Raw genomic sequence first — 26,443 nt, 5'->3', positions numbered from 1 at the left:
TGATATCCTCTTCCCTCTCATCCAAAGTGAACTTTGAGATCCAAGAAAAGACATATTTAAAAACCATCTTCCTTAAGAATCAGTGTAACAAGCTATCCATTTTTGAAAAACTGAGACACTGATATTAAAGAGAAAGCAGAGTAAAAATTCTAAATTGAGTCCACAATAAAATCTCTGGAAATATAAATAGCTGAATGCTTCTGGTATTTTTTATGTATCTGTGTCTTCTGCAGTTGTTATATATCTTCTTTCTTTTTGAATTGCAAGTTTTTCAATGCCGAGGACTGCATCTTGTATTTCTTAGATACGCCTTTTCCTTCCTCTAGTGTCACTGTTTACTTCAGGGCCCAATTCTCATTGGGTGCTTAGTCAGTGCTGACAGAGAAAGGATTCAGAGTCATCATAAGACACTAGAGTTTATTATGCTAAGTGAAATAAGTCAGTCAGAGAAAGACAAATCCAGATGATTTCACTCGTGTGGAACTTAAGAAACAAAACAGGTGCATATGGAGAAATAAAAGAGGCAAACCATAAAACAACTCTTAATGATAGAGAACAAACTAAAGGTTAATGGAAGAAGGTGGCTGGGAGGTGGGGAATAGGCTAAAGGGGTGATGGGTATTAAGGAGGGCACTTGTTATGTGAACACTGGGTGTTATATGTAAGTGATGAATCACTGAATTCTACTCCTGAAACCAATATTGCATTATATGTTAACTAACTAGAATTTAAATAAAATTTGAAACAATAAATAAATATTGAAAGAAAATTTTGAAAAAGGAGTAAAGAAATGCAGCTAATTAGGAAATCCACAGAGTCTAAAGATAGGCAATTTGAAGTCTGAAATAAGTCATAACCCCATTGTAGTTAGTGAGTACCAGAGAAACTATTGAAGTTTAGTGAGGAGAGTTTTCTTCAATACATCTCTGCTGCTGATTCTTTGTCTTTTTTTTTTCTAGCATTCCCTGAATGTGTTGGTCAACAATGTTCGGTTGCAGGTGCCCGGTTTCCTACCTGAAAAGACTTGAGCAAGAAAGGAGAGTTTATTGGCTCATCTAACTAGGAAATCTAGGAGTGAAATTCATATCTAATACAACTGCATCAGGGACTCAAACAACATTAGGGCTCTTTTAAGCTCTACTTTCTGATTCTTGCTGCATGCCAGAATAACTGGTCATTTTTGTAGACTAGCTCTTCCAAATAGTAGAGGAAATGGACAGGACTATTTCAGGGATCCCATACTCACAGTTTGCAGTCTGGGAAATAAAGAAGCCATACCACCAGCATCATTGACAAAAATCTCTGGGAAAAACACTGATTGACTCAGTTGGATTAGTTTTCATCCCCTGTCTAGTTATTGTGGTCAATAACCAGGAGAATTGGGTACTCTTGCTGGTGCAGCCTAGGCTATATAAGGAAATTGTCTTATTTCTCTAGGACTCAGCTTTCTCACTTGTCAAATGAGAGAGAAGACTTTGGCAAAGGGAATTCTGCCAGTTGCATCATCATCAAATGAAGCCCACCTTATCTCAGAATGTGGCACACTTGAAAATTTTAGCAACAAGTAAAAAAAGTCATACAAAGTAGTTTTATTTTCTAATTATATAATGGACTCCATTGAACCCATTATCTGGCCTGGGATTCAGAATATTGACAATAACTAACACCTGCCTTTTGTGCTTCTCTGCTAGCCCATCACCTGCTCCCCTGTACCTCAGATAAACACTATCCTGATTTTTATATTACCATTCCCTTACATTTTAAAAATCTCAAACTCATGTGTGCCAAGATATAGTTGTTTAATCTTAGTTGTATTTATTTTTTATAAAAGTGCACCATCCTATGGAATCTTCTGGGTCTTGTTCTTTGTACTGAATATGTATCCATTCTTCTGATGATGGGTTTCTAGTTGTTTCTAGGCTTTTGTTTTTCTTATTGTGACAGTTTTATTTTACTTTCTTTTTTTGCCCCACCACCCCTCTCTAATACAAATAGTGCTATTATGAATAATTCTGTAAAAAAATAAAAAATAAAAAAATGAATAATTCTGTAATTGTACAAGAAATATTGAGGGCTATATACCAGGGAGTGGTATTGCTGAGTCATGGGGTACATGAATATTCAATTTTACAAGATAATGCCAAAATATTTTCCAAAGTGGTCATATCAACTTATACTCTCACCAGGAACATTATCAAGAATCTGTAGGGCCTTATCCTCTGGTATTATAAAAATTCTTAACATTTTTTCCAATCAAATTATTATAATATAACATCTCTTTGAGGTCACTATATTGTCAGTATTATATTTTATTGTGTATTGCTATGTTATTAATGAGGTAGAACCTTTCTGTATATGTTCATCAGCTATATCCATTTTTTCTTATCTTTTGTGAAATGACTTAATATCTTTTTTTAAAAAAGATTTTTTTATTTATTCATGAGAGACACAGAGAGAGAGAGGCAGACACACAGGCAGAGGGAGAAGCAGGCTCCCTGCAAGCAGCCCAATATGGGACTCAATCCCGGACCCAGGGATCACGTCCTGAGCCCAAGGCAGATGCTCAACCGCTGAGCCACCCAGGCGTCCTGACTTAGTATCTTTTCACCTGTTTTTCTATTTGTATTCTTTGTCCTTTCCCTATTGATTTAGAGGATTGTTGGAATCAGCCCTTTTACAATTATATGTGTTGCAAATGCTTTCTTTCCACCTGTGTGCTTTTTACTACATTTCACTATACTTATTTCAAAGAAAATAAGTTAATATAGTGAAAATGATCAATGTTTTATTTTATAGTTAGCAGTTTTTACATTTTGATTAAGAAAATTTTCACTTCTCTTAAGGTGATAGTCACTTAAAGTTTGAAAAAAATTAGTGTTAAAGTTTTCTTTATATGTCAAAGGACTTAATTCACCTCGAGTTGCTGTTTTGTATATGATTTGATAGGGATTCAATTTTACTTTATCCATATGGAAAACCATTTTTTCTAGCCCTATTTATTGGATAGTTTATCCTTTCATCTCAGATCAGCTCTGACATCACTAAAAAATATTAGTTTCCATCATGCATAGTATGCCAAGTATTTAACCACCTGCCATTAGAAAATTTGAAAACATTGTTTTAAACACAGAAAATCTGGATTCACCTTCTATAGATTAGGCATTTACAAAAGAAGGGAACATTTCAACATTTCATTTATGTGAAAAAGGGAAGATTCTGTACATAAGTTCCACCCTATCATTTATCAGGCAGATAAGGTAACATGTGAAAGAAACCATTGAGATTGAATTTTATGTATGTGCTGTTAACCATAGTCAGTTTATGAGGTATTTGGAAGAAGCCAAAGAGGAAAAGATATTTAATTTTCTTGAATATTTACAGATGGCTAGGTCATGACAACTTGCTAAAGAAATTCACTAAGCATGGATTTTTTTTTTTTAATATAAGACCTCTGAGGGGCTAAGCTTTTTGGATTCCTATGGTTCATAATATTGTGCTTCTTACTGATATGACAAGATATCTTTTTTTTAATACTAAATTTATTTTTTATTGGTGTTTAATTTGCCAACACACAGAATAACACCCAGTGCTCATCCGGGCAAGTGCCCCCCTCAGTGCCCATCACCCATTCACCCCAACCCCCCGCCATCCTCCCCTTCCATCACCCCTAGTTCATTTCCCAGAGTTAGGAGTCTTTATGTTCTGTCTCCCTTTCTGATATTTCCTACGCATTTCTTTTTTATTCAATTATTAAATCAATTGTATTGAAGTATAATTTACATACAACATATTTCACCCATTTTATTTATTTTTTTCTTTTCTTTTTTTAATAATAAATTTATTTTTAATTGGTGTTCAATTTGCCAACATACAGAATAACACCCAGTGCTCATCCCGTCAAGTGCCCCCCTCAGTGCCCGTCACCCATTCATCCCCACCCCTCGCCCTCCTCCCCTTCCACCACCACTAGTTCATTTCCCAGAGTTAGGAGTCTTTATGTTCTGTCTCCCTTTCTGATATTTCCTACCCATTTCTACTCCCTTCCCTTCTATTCCCTTTCACTATTATTTGTATTCCCCAAATGAATGAGAACATATAATGTTTGTCCTTCTCCGACTGACTTACTTCACTCAGCATAATACTCTGCAGTTCCATCCACGTTGAAGCAAATGGTGGGTATTTGTCATTTCTAATGGCTGAGTAATATTCCCTTGTATACAGAAACCACATCTTCTTTATCCATTCATCTTTCGATGAACACCGAGGCTCCTTCTACAGTTTGGCTATTGTGGACATTGCTGCTAGAAACATCGGGGTGCAGGTGTTCTGGCGTTTCATTGCATCTGAATCTTTGGGGTAAATCCCCAACAGTGCAATTGCTGGGTCGTAAGGCAGGTGTACTTTTAACTCTTGGAGGAACCCCCACACAGTTTTCCAGAGTGGCTGCACCATTTCACATTCCCACCAACAGTGTAAAAGGGTTCCCTTTTCTCCACATCCTCTCCAACATTTGTGGTTTCCTGCCTTGTTAATTTTCCCCATTCTCACTGGTGTGAGGTGGTATCTCATTGTGGTTTTGATTTATATTTTCCTGATGGCCAGTGATGCGGAGCATTTTCTCATGTGCGTGTTGGCCATGTCTATGTCTTCCTCTGTGAGATCTCTGTTCATGTCTTTTGCCCATTTCATGATTGGGTTGTTTGGTGTTGAGTTTAATAAGTTCTTTATAGATATTGTAAACTACCCTTTATCTGATACGTCATTTGAAAATATCTTCTCCCATTCTATAGGTTGTCTTTTAGTTTTCTTGACTATATCCTTTGCTGTGCAAAAGCTTCTTATCTTGATGAAGTCCCAATAGTTCATTTTTGCTTTTGTTTCTTTTGCCTTCGTGGATGTATCTTGCAAGAAGTTACTGTGGCCGAGTTCAAAGAGGGTGTTGCCTGTGTTTTCCTCTAGGATTTTGATGGAATCTTGTCTCACATTTAGATCTTTCATCCATTTTGAGTTTATCTTTGTGTATGGTGTAAGAGAGTGATCTAGTTTCATTCTTCTGCATGTGGATGTCCAATTTTCCCAGCACAATTTACTGAAGAGACTGTCTTTCTTCCAGTAGATAGTCTTTCCTCCTTTATCGAATATTAGTTGCCCATAAGGTTCAGGGTCCACTTCTGGATTCTCTATTCGGTTCCATTGATCTATGTGTCTGTTTTTGTGCCAGTACCACACTGTCTTGATGACGACAGCTTTGTAGTACAACCTGAAATATGGCATTGTGATGCCCCCAGATATGGTTTTTATTTTTAAAATTCCCCTGGCTATTCGGGGTCTTTTCTGATTCCACACAAATCTTAAAGTAATTTGTTCTAACTCTCTGAAGAAAGTTCATGGTATTTTGATAGGAATTGCATTAAACGTGTAAATTGCCCTGGGTAACATTGACATTTTCACAATATTAATTCTGCCAATCCATGAGCATGGAATATTTTTCCATCTCTTTGTGTCTTCCTCAATTTCTTTCAGACGTGTTCTATAGTTTTTAGGGTAGAGATCCTTTACCTCTTTGGTTAGGTTTATTCCTAGGTATCTTATGCTTTTGGGTGCAATTATAAATAGGATTGACTCCTTAATTTCTTTCTTCAGTCTCATTGTTAGTGTATAGAAATGCCTCTGACTTCTGGGCATTGATTTTGTGTCCTGCCATGCTACCAAATTGTTGTATGAGTTCTAGCAATCTTGGGGTGGAGGCTTTTGGGTTTTCTATATACAGTATCATGTCATCTGCAAAGAGGGAGAGTTTGACTTCTTCTTTGCCAATTTGAATGCCTTTAATGTCTTTTTGCTGTCTGATTGCTGAGGCTAGGACTTCTAGTACTATGCTGAGTAACAGTTCTGAGAGTGGATATCCCTGTTTTGTTCCTGACTTAGGGGAAAGCCTCCCAGTGCTTCCCCATTGAGAATTATATTTGCTGTGGGCTTTTCGTAGATGGCTTTTAAGATGTTGAGGGATGTTCCCTCTATCCCTACACTCTGAAGAGTTTTGATCAGGAATGGATGCTGTATTTTGTCAAATGCTTTCTCTGCATCTAATGAGAGGATCATACGGTTCTTGGTTTTTCTCTTGCTGATATGATGAATCACATTGATTGTTTTCCGAGTGTTGAACCAGCCTTGTGTCCCAGGGATAAATCCTACTTGGTCATGGTGAATAATTTTCTTAATGTACTGTTGGATCCTATTGGTTAGTATCTTGTTGAGAATTTTTGCATCCAGGTTCATCAGGGATATTGGCCTATAATTCTCCTTTTTAGTGGGGTCTTTGTCTGGTTTTGGAATTAAGGTGATTGTGGCCTCATAGAATGAATTTTGAAGTACTCCATCTCTTTCTATCTTTCCAAACAGCTTTAGGAGAATAGGTATGGTTTCTTCTTTAAACTTTTGTTAAATTTCCCCTGGGAAGCCATCTGGCCCTGGACTTTTGTATCTTGGGAGGTTTTTGATGACTGCTTCAATTTCCTCCCTGGTTATTGGCCTGTTCAAGTTTTCTATTTCTTCCTGTTCCAGTTTTGGTAGTTTGTGGGTTTCCAGAAATGTGTCCATTTCTTCTAGATTGCCTAATTTATTGGCGTATAGCTGTTCATAATATGTTTTTAAAATCGTTTGTATTTCCTTGGTGCTGGGAGTGATCTCTCCTTTCTCATTCATGATATTATTAATTTGAGTCTTCTCTCTCTTCTTTTCAATAAGGCTGGCTAATGGTTTATCTATCTTATTAATTCTTTCAAAGAACCAACTCCTCGTTTTGTTGATCTGTTCCACAGTTCTTCTGGCCTGTATTTCGTTGAGTTCTGCTCGAATCTTTATTAACTCTCTTCTTCTGCTGAGTGTAGGATCTATTTGCTGTTTTTTTCTCTAGCTCCTTTAGGTGTAAGGTTACCTTTTGTATTTGAGTTCTTTCCAGTTTTTGAATGGATGCTTGTATTGCGATGTATTTCCCCCTCAGGACTGCTTTTGCTGTATCCCAAAGATTTTGACGGTTGTATCTTCATTCTCATTAGTTTCCATGAATTCTTTAAATTCTTCCTTAATTTCCTGGTTGACCCTTTCATCTTTTAGCAGGATGGTCCTTAACCTCCACGTGTTTGAAGTCCTTACAAACTTCTTGTTGTGATTTAGTTCTAATTTCAAGGCATTATGGTCTGAGAATATGCAGGGGATGATCCCAATCTTTTGGTATCGGTTCAGGCCAGATTTGGACCAAATATGTGGTCTCTTCTGGAGAAAGTTCCATGTGCACTTGAGAAGAAGGTGTATTCAGTTGCATTTGGATGTAAAGTTCTGTAGATATCTGTGAAATCCATCTGATCCAGTTTATCATTTAAAGCTCTCGTTTCTTTGGAGATGTTGTGTTTAGAAGACCTATAGAGTGCAGAAATGCTATATTGAAGTCACCAAGTATAAGTGTATTATTATCTATGTATACCTTGAGTTTGGTTATTAATTCATTGATATATTTGGCAGCTCCCACATTCGGGGCATATATATTGAGGATATTTAAGTCGTCTTGTTTATAGATCCTTTAAGTATGATATAGTGTCCCTCTTCATCTCTCACTACAGTCTTTGGGTTAAATTTTAGTTTATCTGATATAAGGATGGCTAACCCTGTTTTCTTTTGAGGACCATTTCAATGGTACATGGTTCTCCAACCTTTTATTTTCAGGCTGAAGGTGTCCTTATGTCTAAAATGAGTCTCTCTAGACAGCAAATAGATGGGTCCTGCTTTTTTATCCAGTCTAAAACCCTGCACCTTTTGATGGGGTAATTAAGCCTGTTCACGTTCAGAGTTACTATTGATAGATATGAGTTTAGTGTCATCATGATATCTATTCAGTCCTTTTTTTTGTGGATTATTCCTCTGGACTTCTTCTTAAAGGGGAATTTTTAGAGTCCCCCTTAAAATTTCTTGCAGAGCTGGTTTGGAGGTAACATATTCTTTCAATTCCTGCCTGTTTTGGAAGCTCTTTATCTCTCCTTCCATTTTGAATGAGAGCCTTGCTGGATAAAGTATTCTTGGTTGCATGTTTTTCTCTTAGGACCTTGAATATATCCTGCCAACCCTTTCTGGCCTGCCAGGTCTCTGTGGAGAGGTCTGCTGTTAATCTGATATTCCTCCCCATATCAGTTAGGGATCTCTTGTCTCTGTCTGCTTTAAGGATCTTCTCTTTATCTTTGGAATTTGCAAGTTTCACTCTTAAATGTCGAGGTGTTGAACAGTTTTTTATTGATTTTTAGGGGGGTGATCCATTTCCTGGATCTGAATGCCTGTTTCCCTTCCCAGATTTGGAAAGTTTTCAGCTATGATTTGTTCAAATACATATTCTGGACCTCTGGCCCTTTCGGCGCCCTCAGGAACCCCAATTAAACGTAGGTTTTTCTTCCTCAGGCTGTTGTTTATTTCCCTTAATCTATCCTCATGGTCTTTTAATTGTTTGTCTCTTTTTTCCTCGGTTTCCCTCTTTGCCATCAACTTGTCTTCTATGTCACTCACTCGTTCTTTCACCTCGTTAACCCTCGTTGTTAAGACCTCTAGTTTGGATTGCATCTCATTCAATTGATTTTTAATTTCTGCCTGATTAGATGTAAATTCTGCAGTCATGAAGTCTCTTGAGTCCTTTATGCTTTTTTCTAGAGCCACCAGTAGCTTTATAATAGTGCTTCTGAATTGGCTTTCTGACATTGAATTGTAATCCAGATTGTAACTCTGTGGGAGAGAGGACTGTTTCTGATTCTTTCTTTTGAGGTGAGGTTTTCCTTCTAGTCATTTTGCTCAGTGCAGAGTGGCCAAAAACAAGTTGTATTGGGAAGAGGAGAAAAAGAGAGGAGAGAAAGAAGGAAAGAAAAGAGAATAAGAAAAAAGAAAAAAAATAGAAGAAAAAGAGAAAGAAAAGAAGGGTGGGGGAAGTAAACAAAAATCATAAAGCAAAAAATAAAATTAAAAATAAAAAAAACACGGGAGAGTATCTTCTGATTTTGTATGCTTTAAGTCCCTTGACTTCCCCTGGAACTTGTCCGTCTAGCTGGTCTTCTGGGGGAGGGGCCTGTTGTGCTGATGTTCAGGTGTTAGCACCTGGGGGAGCTGTTCTGCCCCCTGCCTGGTGCAGGGCTCAGTGGGGGTTGTTTACCCTGTGAGGCCCCAGGAGGAACAACCACAGTGGTGGTGGCCAGCTCTGGAGCCCTGGGTTGAGCTCCCACAGTAACTAAGGATCTGTCCGTCTGCAGGGGCCTGGATGCTCCGGGGGTCGGGACGCTTATCTGCTCAGCTCGGGGCAGGAGCGTCCTTGCTGTCCTGGGCCCTCTTGGCCTCTGCCTGTCCCGGAGGGGAGGTCGGATCCTGGGCTGTGTCCCCGGCGCTCTGTGTTCCCGGGCCTGTGCTGTTGGATTCGGCTCCTGGCCAGGCAGCCCCCTCTCCGTGGAGCCACCGCCGGAGCCCCACCGAGATGCTCCCGGGGCTGCGCAGCCCCCTCCGCTCTGAGCCTCCGCCCGAGCCCCTCCGAGCTGCTCCCGGGTCAAGCCCTGCGCGCTGCAGCCCTTTAGGGAGCTCGAAGCACTCTCCCCGGGGCTCAGGTATCTGTTACTGTCCCAGGGAGCCTGAGGGCATCCTCGCTTTCCTGGGCTCCTGCTCTAACTCCCTGCGGGTGCCTTTCCGCCCGGGAAGATTGGTGAAGCTCCTGCTTCTCCCGGACGGGGCTCTCCTGTCCTGGGGGCACTCGCCCCGGCCTTAGCCTGGTTCCTCGAGGGGCCCCTCCCCTTGGATGCCTTTTGTTTATTTCTTTTATTCCCTTCTTCCTACCTTGATAGAAGCGTGAACTCTTCTCCCTGTAGCATTCCAGCTGTTGTCTCTTTAAATCTCAGGCCGAATTCGTAGATTTTCAGGATGATTTGAAGCTTATCTAGGTAATTTGGTGGGGACAGGTGATTTGGGGACCCTACTCTTCCTCCATCTTGCCCCTCCCTCCTATGACAAGGTATCTGACCACAATGAACTTGAAACATTAGGAAACAAAGTAAAAGCACTGTCAATACATTCAAAAGTGTGTAGGTATTTAAATTTAAGAAGACTATGACTTTAGCAAATATTATCTGAAGACTGGATATATTTCCTACTGTTGAATGATAGTGGATTCATGTTTTTAATGTAGAAGTACTTGTGGAAAGAAAGTTATAATTTCTCAAGAGATTCAGGAGTTTTAATGAGTGCAAACCAATGCTTCAAATTTCTTTCAGCTAAAAAATGTAAGAGACAGTAGGAAGTATAGTATGTATTTGCAATACATGATGTAAACGTGTTCATATTTTAATATACTAAGATTACCTCTAAATCAACAAGGAAAAGGTAAACATCAATAGAAAACTGCACAAAGGGGGATCCCTGGATGGCTCAGCAGTTTAGTGCCTGCCTTCAGCCCAGGGCATGATCCTGGGTTCCTGGGATCGGGACTCCCTGCATGGAGCCTGCCCTCTGCCTATGTCTCTGCCTCTCTCTCTCTCTCTGTGTCTCTCATGAATGGATAAATAAAAATCTTTTTAAAAAGAAAACTGCACAAAGGACATAAAAGGGCAATTTACAAAGAAGAAATACAAATGGTAAGAATAATCATCAAAATTTATTTAATCTCACTAGGAAGAAATTAACAATTTCTGAACATAAAATGCCATTTTCCTCAATCATAATATCTAAAATTTAAGAGGCTGCCAAAACCTACTGTAGTTGAGAGTATGGAAAAATAACGCCTTTTGAATCATTGCTGGAGTTAAAATTAGTATAAACTTTAAATAAGGCAGTTAGGGAAATACTTAAAATATATGCACTCTGACTAACTCTTTTGGGAGGCAATTATCCAGTCCTGGGTCTCTTGTATTGTTATACATCTTGAGAGTGAGACTTGGACTGTCATTTATCCTGGACTATCTTTCCAAGAATGTTTATGTAGCGGAAAACATAAATAATATCTCCCTCCAATGCAGAGACAGGTATTCTTACAACGTTAAAATATAGAGATAGTATCTTAGTCTAGAGCAAAGGACAGGTATGATTATTGGTCAATATAAAAGATTCAGTTTCCTTAAGCTCAGGTTTTCTCCCCTCTAATACAACCCACTGTGTGTAAATGTATTATCAGGCCCACTTTTGAGTCACTCTGTGAAAACTGGGGCTTGGGGAATTGGCCAGAAAAAAAATGCTGATACCGTGGCTACTGTTAATGTTGTAAATATTAAACTGTCTTCCCTCTCTAACCCAGGGGTCTCATATTTTCTATCAACATCCATGCTAATATGTTTGCTTTGCAAATAAAGTCTCATACCTTCGACTCTTATTGGTGAGAATTATTTTGAAGATTTTTAAAAGATTTTTTAAAATTTATTTACTCATGAGAGACAGAAAGAGAGAGAGAGAGAGAGGCAGAGACACAGGCAGAGGGAGAAGTAGGCTCCATGCAGGAAGCCCAATGCAGGACTCTATCCCAGGTCTCCAGGATCAGGCCCTGGACTGAAGGCAGGCGCTAAAGCGCTGAGCCACCCAGGGATCCCCATATTTTGAAGATTTTATCCTAGTATGATGCTAGTACAAGAACACAAAGACATTTACACAAGTGGGTTCATGGTAGTCATATTTATACAGCTGGAATAAAATGAAAACAATCTGAATAATTATTCATGGAAAGAAAACTCATTAAATCATCACATACTATGAGTTGGAATACAATGAAGCCATAAAAATGAATACATAGCTGTGTACTTAATGAATATGAAAGATATCCATGACATATTATGTATAAAAGCAGGTATTGAACACTAGTATATTTCTTTTTTTTTGTGTATATATTTTTATTGGAGTTCAATTTGCCAACATATAGCATAATACTAGTATATTTCCAGTTTTATTAGTAAACATTTTTTCCCTCTTTCTTTGATTATATCTCATTTACACACACACCTACATTTTTAGATATATCTAAAGTTAATTTTGTATCTGGTTGTGAGGTAGGAGTTTAAATCCCTTGGTTTGTATGCAGACATCCAGTTGTCCCTGCACCTTTGTTAAAAAGACTATTCTTTATCCAACCATCTTAATACCATTGTCAAAAGTCAAGTGACCATGAATGTTAATTTCTAGATCTTCCAGTGTTCCATATGTTTATCATTATGCCAGTAAAACAATCATAAGTACTGTAACTTTGTAGTAAGTTTTAAAATTAGGAAGTATGAGGCTTTCAATTTCATCCTGCCTTTTCAAGGTTGCCTTTGTTATTCTGAGGGCCTTGCATTTTCATAGGAATTATAGAATCAGTATGTTCACTTCTGCAAAGCACATCTATGATTTTGATAAAAATAGCATTAAATCTATTGATCACTTTGAGGATTCTTGCCATTTTAACAGTATTAAGTGTTCCAATCCACAAACACAGGATGTCTTGCCATTTATTTAGGTTTTTAAAAAATTTCATTCAATGATACTAGTTCTCATTGTACAATTTTGCATTTCTTTGTTCAGATCTATTCCTAAGTGTTTTTCACTCTTTTTCATACTATTGAAAATAGATATTTATTTATTTTTTAAAGACTTTATTTATTCATGAGAGACACACAGAGAGAGGCAGAGACATAGGAAGAGGGAGAAGCAGGCTCCCTGTGGGGAGCCTGATGCAGGACTCCATCAGGCAGAAGGCAGACACTCAACCACTGAGCCACACAAGCATCCCACACATTTCCTTTTTTTAAGGGCTGAGCAATATTCCATTGTATATGTGAACCACATCTTCTTTATCCATTCATCAGCTGATTGACCCTTGAGATCTTTCCGTAATTTGTTTAATGTAGATAATGGTGTTGGTTGTTATTTTTCCTTTCTCATTTGTGATTTTGTTTATTTGAGTTCTTTTCCTTTTCTTTTTGGTAAATCTAGCTAAAGGTTTATAAATTTTATTAATTTTTTTCAAAGCACCAGCTTCTGGCTTCATTGATGTGTTTTATTCTTTTTTTTCTTTTTTAGTATATTTCATTTATTCATACTCTAATCCTTATTATTTCCTTCCTTCTGCTGGCTTTAGGCTTCATTTGTGTTCTTTTTTTAGCTCTTTTAGGTATATGGTTAGGTTGTTTATTTGATATTTTTCTTGTTTCTTGAGGTCGGCCTTTATTGCTATATACTTCCCTCTTAGGATTGTGTTACTGCATCTCAAAGGTTTTGGACCATTCTGTCTACATTTTCATTTGTTTATATGTGTTTTTTCATAATTCCTTCTTTGATTTGTTGGATGACCCATTCATTGTCTAGTAGCATGTTGTTTATCCTCCATATATATTTGTGGCTTTTCCATTTTCTCTTGTGATTGACTTCTAATTTCATAGAGTTATGGTCAGAAAAGATGCACCGTATGATCTTAATCTACTGTATTTGTTGAGGCTTGTTTTGTGACCTAATATGTGATATATTCTGGAGAACACTAAATGTGACCTTTAATGTGTATTCTGTTTGTTTTTGTTTAGGAAAGAATGTTCTGAATATATCTAAGTCCATGTGGTCCAGTGCATCATTCAAAGCCATGGTTTCCTTATTGATTTTCTGTTTAGATGATATGTCCACTGATGTAAGTGAGGTGTTAAAATCCCCTTCTTTTAATATATTATGAATTAATTCATATATGTTTGTTAGTAATTTTTTTATATATTTGGATGCTCCCAAGTTAGAGGTAACATACTTACAATTGTTATATCCTCTTGTTGGATTGTCCCCTTTATAATTATATAATGTCCTTTGTCTCTTGGCAGAGTCTTTTTTTTTCCTGATTCCAACTGACAATTTTTTTAAAATTTAAATTGAATGAATTAACATATTGTGTATTATTAGTTTCAGAGGTAGAATTCAGTGATTCATCAGTTGTATACAACACTGAGTGATCATTACATCATGAGTCCTCCTTAATCCCCATCACATTATTACTGCATCCCACCATCCCTCTCCCCTCTAGCAACCCTCAGTTTGTTTCCTATGGTTAAGAATCTTTTATGGCTTCTTTCCCTCTCTGATTATGTCTTGTTTTATTTTTCCTTCCTGTCCTTAATGCATCTTTTTTTTTTTCTTAAATTCCACATATGAGGGCAGCCTGGGTGGCTCAGCAGTTTAATGCCGCCCTCAGCCCAGGGCCTGATCCTGAAGTCCCGGAATCGAGTCCCACATCAGGCTCCCTGCATGGAGCCTGCTTCTCCCTCTGCCTGTGTCTCTGCCTCTCCTTCTCTCTGTGTCTCTCATGAATAAGTAAATAAAATCTTTAAGAAATTCCACATATGAGTGAAATAATATTTTAATTGTCTATCTTTGATTGACTTATTTTGCTTAGCATAGCTTCTAGTTCCATCCACATCTTTGCAAATGGCAATATTTCATTTTTTGATGGCTGAGTAATATTCCATTATACATATATACCACATCCTTATCCATTCATCAATGGACAATTGGGCTATTTCCATAGTTTGACTCTTGTGGACATTGCTGCTGAAAACATTGGGAGGCAGGATCCCCTTCAGACCACTACATTTTTATCTTTGGGGTATATGCCTAGTAGTGAAGTTGCTGAGTCATAGGGTAGTTCTATTTTTAACTTCTTAAAGAACCTCCATACTGTTTTCCAGAGTGGCTGTAACAGCTTATGTTCCCACCAACAGTGTAAGAGGGTTCTCCTGTCTCCACATTCTTGCAAACATTTGTTGTTTTGTGACTTGTTGATTTTAGCCATTCTAACTGCTGTGACATGATATCTCCTTGTAGTTTTGATTTGTATTTCCTGGATCCTGGGTAGTGTTGAGCATTTTTTTCATGTGTCTGTTGGCCATTTGTATATCTTCTTTGGAGAATGGTCTGTTCATGTTGCTGCCCATTTCTTGACTGGATTATTTATTCTTTGGGTGTTGAGTTTGATAAGTCCTTTGTTGATTTTGGAAACTAACCCTTTGTCTGATAAAACATTTGCAAAAATCTTTTCCCCTTTAGTAGGTTGTCTTTTGGTTTTGTCCACTGTTTCCTTTGCTATGCAAAAGCTTTTTATCTTGATGAAGTCACAATACCTCATTTTTGCCTTTGTTTCCCTTGCCTTTGGAGACATGTTTAGCCAGAAGTTGCTGTAGCCAAGGTCAAAGAAGTTAAAGAAGTTGCTTCCTGTTTTCTCTTCTAGAATTTTGATGAATTCCTGTCTCACATTTAAGTATGATATAGGGCCCCTCTCTTCATCTCTTACTAAAGTCTTTGGTATAAACTCTAATTTATCTGATATGAGGATTGCCATCCCAGCTTTCTTTTGAGAACTATTTGAGTGGTAAATTGTTCTTCACCCCTTCATTTTCAGGCTGGAAGTGTCCTTAGGTCTAAAATGAGTCTCTTGCAGCCTGTGTTCTCCTCTAGGATTTTGATGGATTCCTGTCTCACATTTAGTTCTTTCATCAGTTTTTGAGTTAATTTTTTCTGTATGATGTAAGAAAGTGAACCAGTTTCATTCTTCTGTACATGGCTGTCCAATTTTCCCAACACCATCTGTTGAGGAGACTGTCATTTGTCCTTTGGATATTCTTTCCTGCTTTGCCCAAGATTAGTAGACCACAGAGTAGAGTTGAAGGTCCATTTCTGGGATCTTTATTCTTTCCATCGATCTATGTATCTATTCTTGTGCCAGTACCATACTGTCTTGATGATTAGAGCTTTGTAATATAGCTTAAAGTCCGGCATTGTGATGCCAGAAGCTTTGGATTTCTATTTAAACTTTCCTTAGGCTATTTTAAATCTTTTCTGGTACCATACAGATTTTAGGATTATTTATTCCAGCTCTATGAAAAAAGCTGATGGTATTTTGTTAAGGATTACATTGAATGTATAGACTACTCTAGGTAGCATAGACATTTTAACAGTATTTGTTCTTCCAATCCATAAGCATGGAACATTTTTCCATTTCTTTGTGTGTTCCTCAATTTCTTTCATGAGTGCTCTATAGTTTTCTGAGTATACATTCTTTGCCTCTTTGATTAGGTTTATTCCTAGGTATTTTATGGTTTTTGGTGCAATTACAAATGATCAATACCTTAATTTCACTTTCTTCTGTCTTACTGCTAGCGTGTAGAAATTCAACTGGTTTCTGTGCATTAATTTTGTATCCTGTCATGTTGCTGAATTGCTGTGTAAGTTCTAGCAATTTTGGAGTAGAGTCTTTTGAGTTTCCCACATAGAGTATCATTTAATCTACAAAGACTGAGAGTTTGACTTCTCAGAGTCTTAGTTTTAAGTCCATTTTGTCTGATATAAGCATTGTTACCCAGGCTTTCTTTTGACATCCATTTGCAAGATAAATACTTCTCCATCCCCTCATTTTCAATCTGCAGGTGTCTTTTGGTCTAAAATGAGTCTCCTGTAGGCAGCATAGAGATGGGTCTTGCTCCTTTTTTATCCCTTCTGACACCCTATGTCTTTTGTTCGGTGTGTTTAGTCTACGTACATTGGGAGAAATAATTGATTGATATGTCTTTATTACCATTTTATGACTTGTCATTGTTTCTGGAGATTTTCTCTGATACTTTATTGTTTTTATCACTTTTGGTTCTCCTTTGCACTCAAAGAGTCCCCTTTAATATTTCCTTTAAAACAGATTTTATTTATTCATTTATTTGTTTGTTTGAGAGAGCATGGGGGAGAGAGAGAGAGACAGAGAGACAGAGAGAGAGAGAGAACATGAGCGGGGTGGGGAGGGAGGCAGAGGGAGAAGCAGACTCCCTGCTGAGCAAAGAGCCCAATGTGGAGCTCAGTCCCAGGACCCTGAGATCATGACCCGAGCTGAAGGCAGCCATTTAACTGACTGAAGCACCCAGCCACCCTCTCTTTAATATTTCTTACAGGGCTGGTTTAGTGGTCATGAACTCCTTTAGTTTTTGTTTGAGAAACCCTATCTCTCCTTGTCTGTTGAATGATAGCCTTGCTGGAAGAATATTCTTGGCTGCAGATTTTGCCCATTCAGCACTTTGAGTATATTATGTTACTCCCTTCTGTCTTGGCATGTTTGTATTGCAAAATCTCTAGCTAGCCTTATGGGTATTCCCTTGTGAGTCAAGGACTTCTTTTGTCTTGCTACTCTTTAGATTTTTCTTTATCGGTATATTTTGCAAGTTCAATTACAATATGTCTTGCCATTGGCCTGTTTTTGTTGATTTTGATGGGAGTCCTCCGTGCTTCCTAGATCTGAATGTCTATTTCTTTCCCCAGATGAGGGAAGTTTTCAGCTAGTATTTCTTCAAATAAATTTTCTTTCCCCTTTTCTCTCTCTTCTTCTGGGATTCCTAAAATACACATTTTATTATGTTTTATGGAGTCACTGAGTTTCCTAAGTCTATTTTTGTGTTGCCTAGGTCTTTTCTCTCTCCTTTGTCTGGCTTCATTTCTTTCCATTAATTTGTCTTCTAGGGCAATAATTCATTCCTTTGTTTTGCATAATTCTTTTTTCTCTCCTTTGTTTGACTTCATTTCTTTCCATTACTTTGTCTTCTATGTCACTAATCCACTCCTCTCCTTCTTCCAGCCTACTGTTAATTTCATCAAGACTATTTTCTTTTTTTTTCATCAAGACTATTTTCAATGTCATTTATTGCATTCTTCATCTCTGGTTCTTTTTTAAACTATTTTATCATTGGGGTAAGGGTCTCACTGATGTCTTCCACTATTTTCTCAAGCTCAGTAAATATCCTTATGATAATTGATTTACATTCATTGCAGACATTACTTGTATCTATTTCACTTCAATCTCTGGCTGTGGCCTTATCTTGTCTTTTCATTTGGAATAAATTCCTCCAACTTGATATTTTGTCTAAGTCTCTACTTCTTGTCTGTGTTAGAAAAGCCAGTTATGTTTCCTGCTGAATGTAATAGCCTTATGAAGGCAAAGTTCTGTAATGCTCAGGGCCTGGATCTTCAAGGAGTGTCTCTGATGAGTGCTACATGCCCTCTGATGTTGTTTCTGGGTGCTGTATCTTTAGGCCAGTCTTCTGCAGAGATTCCTCTTGCCTGCTGTGTGCAGTGTTTGGTTCCTGGCCTGAATGTGGTGGGTTTTAACTACTGTGCTCTCATCTGCTTGTGAAATAAGATCTGTCACCATCTCCATTGGAAATGAGGCTCTGCATAACTCTCTGATTGGTACATGCCATTTGGGCAGGGGTTTCTGCTGGTATCCTGAGAGTGGGTCTTGCTGTGCTGGGACTGAGGCAAGCTTTCCTGAAAAGACCAGTGCCACTAGAGCACATGATTGTGGGGCTTGTTATAAACAAATTAGGTAGCCAGTGTCAGTGCTATGCTTCTTCTCACTGTCCACTCTGTGTTTATGCTGAGGGTCCATGAAGGAAAACTTCACCAGACAGCTCCTTTGATCCTGGAGAGGCATCTCTGCAAATGCTGCCTGTCAGTTACACACTCCAAGAAAAGCAAACAATTTTCCCTCTGTGTGCCTCAGGCATCCACCCAGATCTCCATTTGCATACTGTCTATCTCTGCGTTGTTTGTCTTCTCTCTCTCCAGGAGCAGAGCATTGCAATCAGGGATCTATCCAACCAAGCCAGCTAGCATTTATTTTTTTTTTATTTTATTTTTTTTTTCCAGCTAGCATTTATAACTCCAGTCTTCAAGCCCTGCTCATTGCAAAAACTCATGATAATCAGTCCCTCTCATTTTTCCCAGCCAATGGTTTTAGGGAAACATCATCCTTGTGCACTCCCCATTGTAATCTTCTCTCTCTCACCTGTCTCTGCAAACATGGCTCACTCCCTTCCACAGTACCCATGATCCATTTCTCCACTGAACCAAGTCTCTACACTTCCAACCTTCCATGATGTGGCTTCTTCTCTCTGTTTAGTTGTGGAATTTGTTCTGTCAGCCTTCTGATTGATTTCTGGAATATTTAAGATGATTTGATAGTTATCTAATTGTGTTCATGGGATGAGTTGAGCCTAGGGTCCCTCTACTCTGCTGCCATCTTTCTCTGACTCTCAAAAAATGGAGGCTTCTAAAATAAGAGTACACCTACATTATGGCAATCTTTTAAGAAATCCATCTCACTAAGAAATGAGGAGGCTATCACAATAGAGAATAAAGGTCTGCATTTTGACAAAATAGTCCACTTTCCAACTCCTGATATTTTTGCTCAAAACCTGTTCCTGGGTTGGTTCTTTCAGATATATTCACTAGGCTCCAAATGTAGTTATTGAACTTGAATTAGTTAACATACTTCAAAGAACAGGTTGTCATTTGAGAAATAAAAAGGAAAAAAATCAGGGAATTTCAAATGCACATGTTTTCTGATCTTTGAGAAAAGAATGAGATACAGTGAGAGTGAGAGCAAAGTGCGATATATATATAGAGAGAATTAACTAATGGAAAGGATAGTTAATACAGCGATTAAGACTTCTAAAATACTGATATTTTATTAATAGTTAATACTATTCATCCTTTTAATTCAGAATATGTTACAAACATTAGCTTAAAGTCTAGTGAAATCTCACGTTAAACAGGCAATATCTTATAACAGACATTTTCTCCAAAATGCCTATGGGAAATGTAGGATTGAATCAATGGGTAGATAAGGTCACAGTTTGTGGGCCTTTGTCTTGCTTGACAGCGTACTGTTGAAATTTCATCCTGTAATTATTAATTATTCATTTTGACCTGTTTAAGAGAATTAATGTGAAATTTATTTACTGTTTTTGATAATTAAATGTAGTGATTAGTATATGATTTATGCTAGAGTTTTCTTCTTTAATAACTCATGAACAAAACAGTGGTTGGATTTGATGATATGGTGGCATTGTAATGTTTGAAGGAAAATAATAGAGAAGGTTTTTCTTTTTTACTACATTTAAGGGATCTCATTGTAATATACTTTGGAAACCTAACACTGTTTATGTAATTGAAAAGTAAGTAAGTATCAAATAGTTGTTGTTTGCTGTGCACAAGAGTGACAGCTATTTGTCAGCTTAGGTGCCTGATTTTCTCCACTAGTTCATGTTAAATAATCAGCTACTAGGGACATGTCTGGTTTGTGTTTAGCTTTGGGTCTCCAAATATGTGATGCAAACAACTGTGTTACTTTCAGTGTCTGGCTAATCAAATGAGAGATAACAGATTATGATATGCAATGGAATAGCCTATAGAAACAAGCTAGAAATGAAAGAATTCTGTATGACAAAGCAGATTTAGAAGTTCTTTCTATGATTAGAAATGTGTATGGCATGGTTGAGATTCACAGATGAAAAGAGTGGTTTGCGTAAGGAAACAGATTTGGATTATTCAGATAAAAAACATTTCCCCTTTCCCTTGCAAACACACACACACACACACACACACACACAAACACCCAATAAGTATGGGTTGTTTCTATTTTAATTACTGACTAAATGCTTTACCTCACATCTAGGTGATGTCATAAGTATTAAATAAACTTGAATATAAAGCACTGATATTTTGTGGAAACATCTATACATTGGACTTGTGAAATGAAAAGTGAAACTTCTCAGGATGTGTAATTTATCATGACACATACCTTGATTTTAGTAAGAAAAAAAAAAAAACATTGACAAAGGACAGCCCCAGTGGTGTTAACAGTTTAGCGCTGCCTGCAGCCTGGGGTGTGATCCTGGAGACCCGTGATCAAGTCCCATGTCAGGCTTCCTGTATGGAGCCTGCTTCTCCCTCTGCCTGTGTCTCTGTCTCTATGAATAAATAAAATCTTTAAAAAAAAACATTGACAAAAATATAACATCTAGTAAAATAAAGAAGCAAATACAGCAAGATTGACTATTTTAGATTAGATATTATGTATTAATAGTAGCTAAACAATACCATCACTGAATATTTATTTAATACTATGCTAAGCATTTTAGCAGGTACACTATTCATTGTTTACAGAATCACACCACACTTTATCTCAGAAAATCCTCATACAACACTATGAGGTAGATATGGCCATTATCAGAATTTTACAAATAAGAAAACAGAGACATAAAGAATGTTGGGGTTAAATGACTTGCATATGGTTGCAGTTATTAAATGGCAGAATCATAAGAACAGGCCTGGAAATGACAGTGTGTTATTTGCTGGGAATTATAAATTAGAACAATGACAGAGAACCAGCTGATTTAGTTCTTCTCAATACTAGTCAGGCCACAGATGGTTTACTAATCTGTTTTTCTTTCAATTACCCATTGGTTATAATTTGCGGACAACTCCCTTCCTAGGTACATGGAAGTTTCCTAGCAGCAGATTGACTTAAAAAACAGAAGGCCAATTGTGCATGACTTCTGACAATTTCTGGGCATCTTACTAATGGGTTTTTCTTTTCTTTCTAAAATAATGATTTCTAATAACAATTAAAAAAAACCAAGCCTTTCTCAAAAAATAAGTCCAAATATTTAGGTAGAACCTATTGATCATGGCTGGAGAATGAAGAATGAAGGATGAAGAATAAATTAGTTTAGGAGAAGAAACAATTTGAGTTATGAAGGAATTATTTGGGAAGGGAACATTTTAAAAATTAATATAACAAAAGATGAAAATAAAAGATTCATTCTCTGTAAGAAGCAGTGCCTTTTTTTTTTGAAGCAGTGCCTTTTAAAAATTTCAAACAATCATATTTGTCTAAAGGGAAATTATATATTCCTCTTGCTGATCCTCTGTGACTACCATTTTCATGGTTTCCAACTTATTCTGTCAATGCTTAGTGGTAGAATTAAATATACCTATTTAAAAATTTTTTAACCAAAATCAGTTCACAAAGAGAATAATGATGAATTGAAAGCTTATTCTATTCTAAAAACAAAGCTTTAATCCAGGTCATAGATTATGTCTCCCGGGCTCAAGAATTGTAATTAGGTCTTGCCGTATTTTAGTACCATGAATAATGGAAACAAGAGTTTGCTTTGATCTCAACTTTATCTTGGAGTGGTTTAAATCAAGTTAAACTCAATTCAAATTATTTGATATGACTATTTCAGCTATAGAGCTTTCTTCTGAGATCTTTTGATATTAATAACATGATTTCAATTCCCTCCTTCCTGTTCCTTCCTCCCAGCCTCAAGTAATTCTTTGTAATCCACTGATCCTCAGAATTCACATCAAAAAGAAAAAAAAAATGGAGACAAATTATGGAGACAACACTGTCCTTAATGTCAACTAGATGTTCCATCATCTTTGTAGAGGCAAAACAACAGTCTTTCAACAATATTCAGATTGATTATAATTTCCTTAGACTCTTGAAAGCATCCCATTGCATTTTCTACAAAGTGAGCTAAGTTAGTTCAAGAATAATGATAATGATAATGATAATGATAATATCAACACCACCACCACCAGCAAACTTAATAGAACTCAATACATGCCAAACACCCTTTAAAATACTTAGCAAAATTTTTTTTCTATTAAGTTTGCTGCTGGTGGTGTTGATATCATCATTATCATTAGCAGGAAATAGAAACAAAAGCTATGGCATCAGATTACAACCTTTTGCTAGTTCCTGGATGTAGGTGGTATTCAACATTAGCTGTCCTCACCAAAATATCTGGATTATTTCCATAAGGAACTTTATTTGATATGTTATGACACCAGTCCTAATAGAAATGGGTAGGCCAAACAGGGTAATATGCAAGGATAATACAAGATAATAATGAGTCTTTAACTGCTTACAGGGAAGTTCTCTGTAGCTTTTATTACTCCCCTTTTTCTCTTATGTGGTTAGAAATAAAATAACAACTACATGAATGATAAAGAAGAACACAAAAGACAGATATAATTTCAAAAATAATTCAGAGAGTGTTCATTTATAAGTAATCTGTTTACTCTAATAGGTACCTCTTTGGTAGCTAACTTTCCTCAGCTAAATCCTTGCTGTTTATGACTAGTTACACTTTGAATGAGTACACAAGGCAAAACAATGTTGTCCCTGCACTGTTGGTGAAATCCAGGCTGAGAAACTTCTCCAAGGATCATGACTTTTTCTCTATCACAGTAGAACTTTTTTCACCTTAATATTTCTAGAGCTTTAACTACCCATTTGCAATTTTTCTCATTTGGAAGATTTCCTTGCTCTAAATTTTATTCTTTGAAAGAGGAAATAAGAAAGGGCTAGTATGTCCTTTGCCAGCATGCCCTAAAAAATCAATTCTCAAGAGATTAATCTGAGTCCTCTCTATGCCCCCTCCCACCCCATTTGAGGAAATATACCAACTAGAACCTATAATATTATTTGTATTGAAGTTACATAGAATACAGACTTTATAGAACACTTGATGACTTTATAGAACACAAAGTGCACTTTGTGCTAAAAAAAACCCCTTATGTTTAAAGCAAATAAAAGAATGGCATTAGCCTTTTTTTCCCCTTCATGGCACACTATTACCCTTGAAAAAAATTTTGAGTCTCTAGTCTGTTGTGGCAAGTCTACTAGAACACTGCTTGGAGGTATCATATTTAATAGCTACTTATGTCTTCAACTATGAGAAAGTCTCTTCTTTTGCATGACATCTCTCCCCTTTAAGCTCCTTGAGTATGAGCCACTGCAATACTACTAGACTCTTAACCCCAAAATACAATATGTCAATATCAGAAGAGAGCACATATAAAGGTGGGGAGAGAATTGAGGCAAGAGAAAAAGATGAATTAAGGAGCAAAAGACCAGAATTACTACATTTTCTAAGAAAATAACTTTATATACTTCATGTTCCTAGTGCAGGATGTTGTTACATGCTTACAAATACAAATGTTAACTGTGTAAACATTAAAACTGTGTCTAAATGAACTTAGGGCAAGCCTGCATATTCTTCCTGGGAAAAAATATTTTTCCTTTGCAAAAATCAAACAATTTTCTTAAGATGAGAAATTGAGAAATACAAAAGAAACACACACGATATGTTTTGCTAGAGGTGAGTGATCAAAAGCAGAACCTAGTTTTAAGAAGATATATGATCAGTATGGCATAGTATCATAGAGCAAGATTTTAGAGGCAAAGGACTACGAAATATAAAATCTGGATGGAAGAGGCATTACATGCTGTATGCTGCTGAGAAAGTTGAAAGTCCAGTGGTCCTGAAAGCTCACCTGTAATGGTCAGTAAAATAATAGTAGGCCTTTATCTGTTGATATTAAGTTTAAGAAATTCAAAAACTCATATAAGACTCCAAAAAGAAATGAGCACAAATCACAAATTTTCTCTTTGTACTGAAAACCTGAAAGTGCAATAGAGTAAATAATAAATTAAAAAGCTGCTGATGTAGAAATGAGATCCCATCTTCCTATCAAAGAAAAGCAAATGGGTGGCTGAAAGGAAGGGTAGTAAAATTTTATCAGATAGCCCTGGGAATATAAAATTGAAGAACTTTTTATGAATGGAGGTGACAAACTGCTATGCACAAAAATTAAATTATAACAGCAGCACAAAACTTAAGGCTATTTTTAGTCATATGTAGCAAAATATTACAGTGCACCTGTACCCTTTTGGAGAGAAAATAGTTTCACGAAACAAACCCATGTGTGCAAATTCATAGTTGATAATTAGTGCAGCATATTATAATCTTACATTAGCAATTGCATGTTGTTTAGGGTACAGGCAAATATTTTCAAAAATCCTCTGAAACCTTTGCTCTCTATTCTCCATGGAGCAAAGTAGCATTTAAAACTGTCTCAGTACTTTAGTCTGCAGCTTTACCCCCATCTCGCATTAGGGATTTGACTTTCATGCTCAGAGAGAGCCAAGGCAGATGGGAATTATTCAGAATTTGGAAAAACAAGGAAGCTTCAATTAATTAAATGCTGGCAGGCAACCTCTACATTGCACATTTTACTCCCACATACATTTTGTTTGTGCATATACACTCATGCATATGATTTCTTTTATCTTTTATAAAGAGGATCACACTTTAGTAATGAAAGACTGTTTCTGAACAGAATTCAATTTATGTTATGTCCCAGCAGGTTAATTTAGAGATAACAAAAGGGGAAGTATGCAAATCCAATTTCAGAAACAAAGATGAACTACTGACATATTTGGTAAAGGCAAGTCCAATATGAAAACCAAACAGTCTTTCCCTCAATGTGTGGCAGGCCTTTAATTAAACTTAAACTTAATGTTGTGAAGGACAGAAAAAGAGCTATATGTGCTTAATGTATGTGTGTGGGGGGAGGAGTGAAACAAGGAATACATTTGGATTCTCATTTGGGGTCGATTGAATAAGGAACTCAATAGGTTATATCAAAGGGAGTGGCAACTTTTGTTCTATTTCTTCTCAATGGTGGGATGACATTAGTTCTTGGTTCTTAGCCAGATTTCAGGGCAACTACTGGACATAGAATTATAGAATATATAATAATATAACAATGTTAGAGTTTAAAAAATTTTCCTACAGAATTTTTTATTGTTTCATGTTCCTATAGGAGCATAATGTGAAAGAGACATCAATTTCCAGGAAATGGATTTAAGAAAAAGATTTCTGATTAGATAATATGTTTTATTATGAGAAAATTAAACAAATGGCAGTTTTGTAACCATTTGTGTCTTTAAAGACAGTTAGGAAGGTTTGAGAAATAATTAATTTGATATGTGAAAAGAGATCACCTATTCAGTTCTACATTGTTATCCATAGTGAAGTTGTGTCATCAATTACTCTGCTAAGTATGTCAATTCTATACTGCAGCCATCTTTACATAGACAAACTCTGTTCTAAATTCCAAGCTATGGATAAAGTCATATTTCAAAGGAGACGACTATAGAAATTAAGTGCTTAGATATATGAAACTGATACTCCAGAATGTGCTGGGTGAAAATATTTAAGTCATAGCCTTCAAGATAAGTTACTCTTAAAATAATACTTCCTTTAATTTGAATCCTGAAGGCAGCTATATCTTTCAAAGAATAAAGTTTTAACAAATGTTGAACAAGTAACTAGAGAAGATGGCAGAGGCAAAGGGCTGCCCTAGCAGGAAGCAAAGTGATAAGCAGGAGGATAGCTCTAAGAAAAAATCTATATTAAAAGAATAGAAAGAAATATTAAGCCAGGGCATCAAAGATCAATGGAAGCAGTAAACTTTTTGTTTCATTTTTAATATCAGAGCCTTTAGTACAAATGAAAAAAGTAAATACACTAAGAAATATACATCAAATGAAGAAAGAAATGTGACTTGGAAAAATAGAAACTTACAATTAGCAACATATCAGGGCAAATTGATCCTATTTGTGAAGAATATGAAACTTCTTGAAATTGGTAAATCATGGCTTGGTGGCCATATTCACTGAATAATATTTATTATTCATTTCTCAGTTTCTGACACTTCTTTTTAAGATGCTTCCAACTGAAGTGGCATCTCTGCTCATTGATCT

Source organism: Canis lupus, chromosome X (assembly GCF_011100685.1).
Source record: "Canis lupus familiaris isolate Mischka breed German Shepherd chromosome X, alternate assembly UU_Cfam_GSD_1.0, whole genome shotgun sequence".
Lineage (NCBI taxonomy): Eukaryota > Metazoa > Chordata > Mammalia > Carnivora > Canidae > Canis > Canis lupus.
This window is presented reverse-complemented; position numbering follows the sequence as displayed.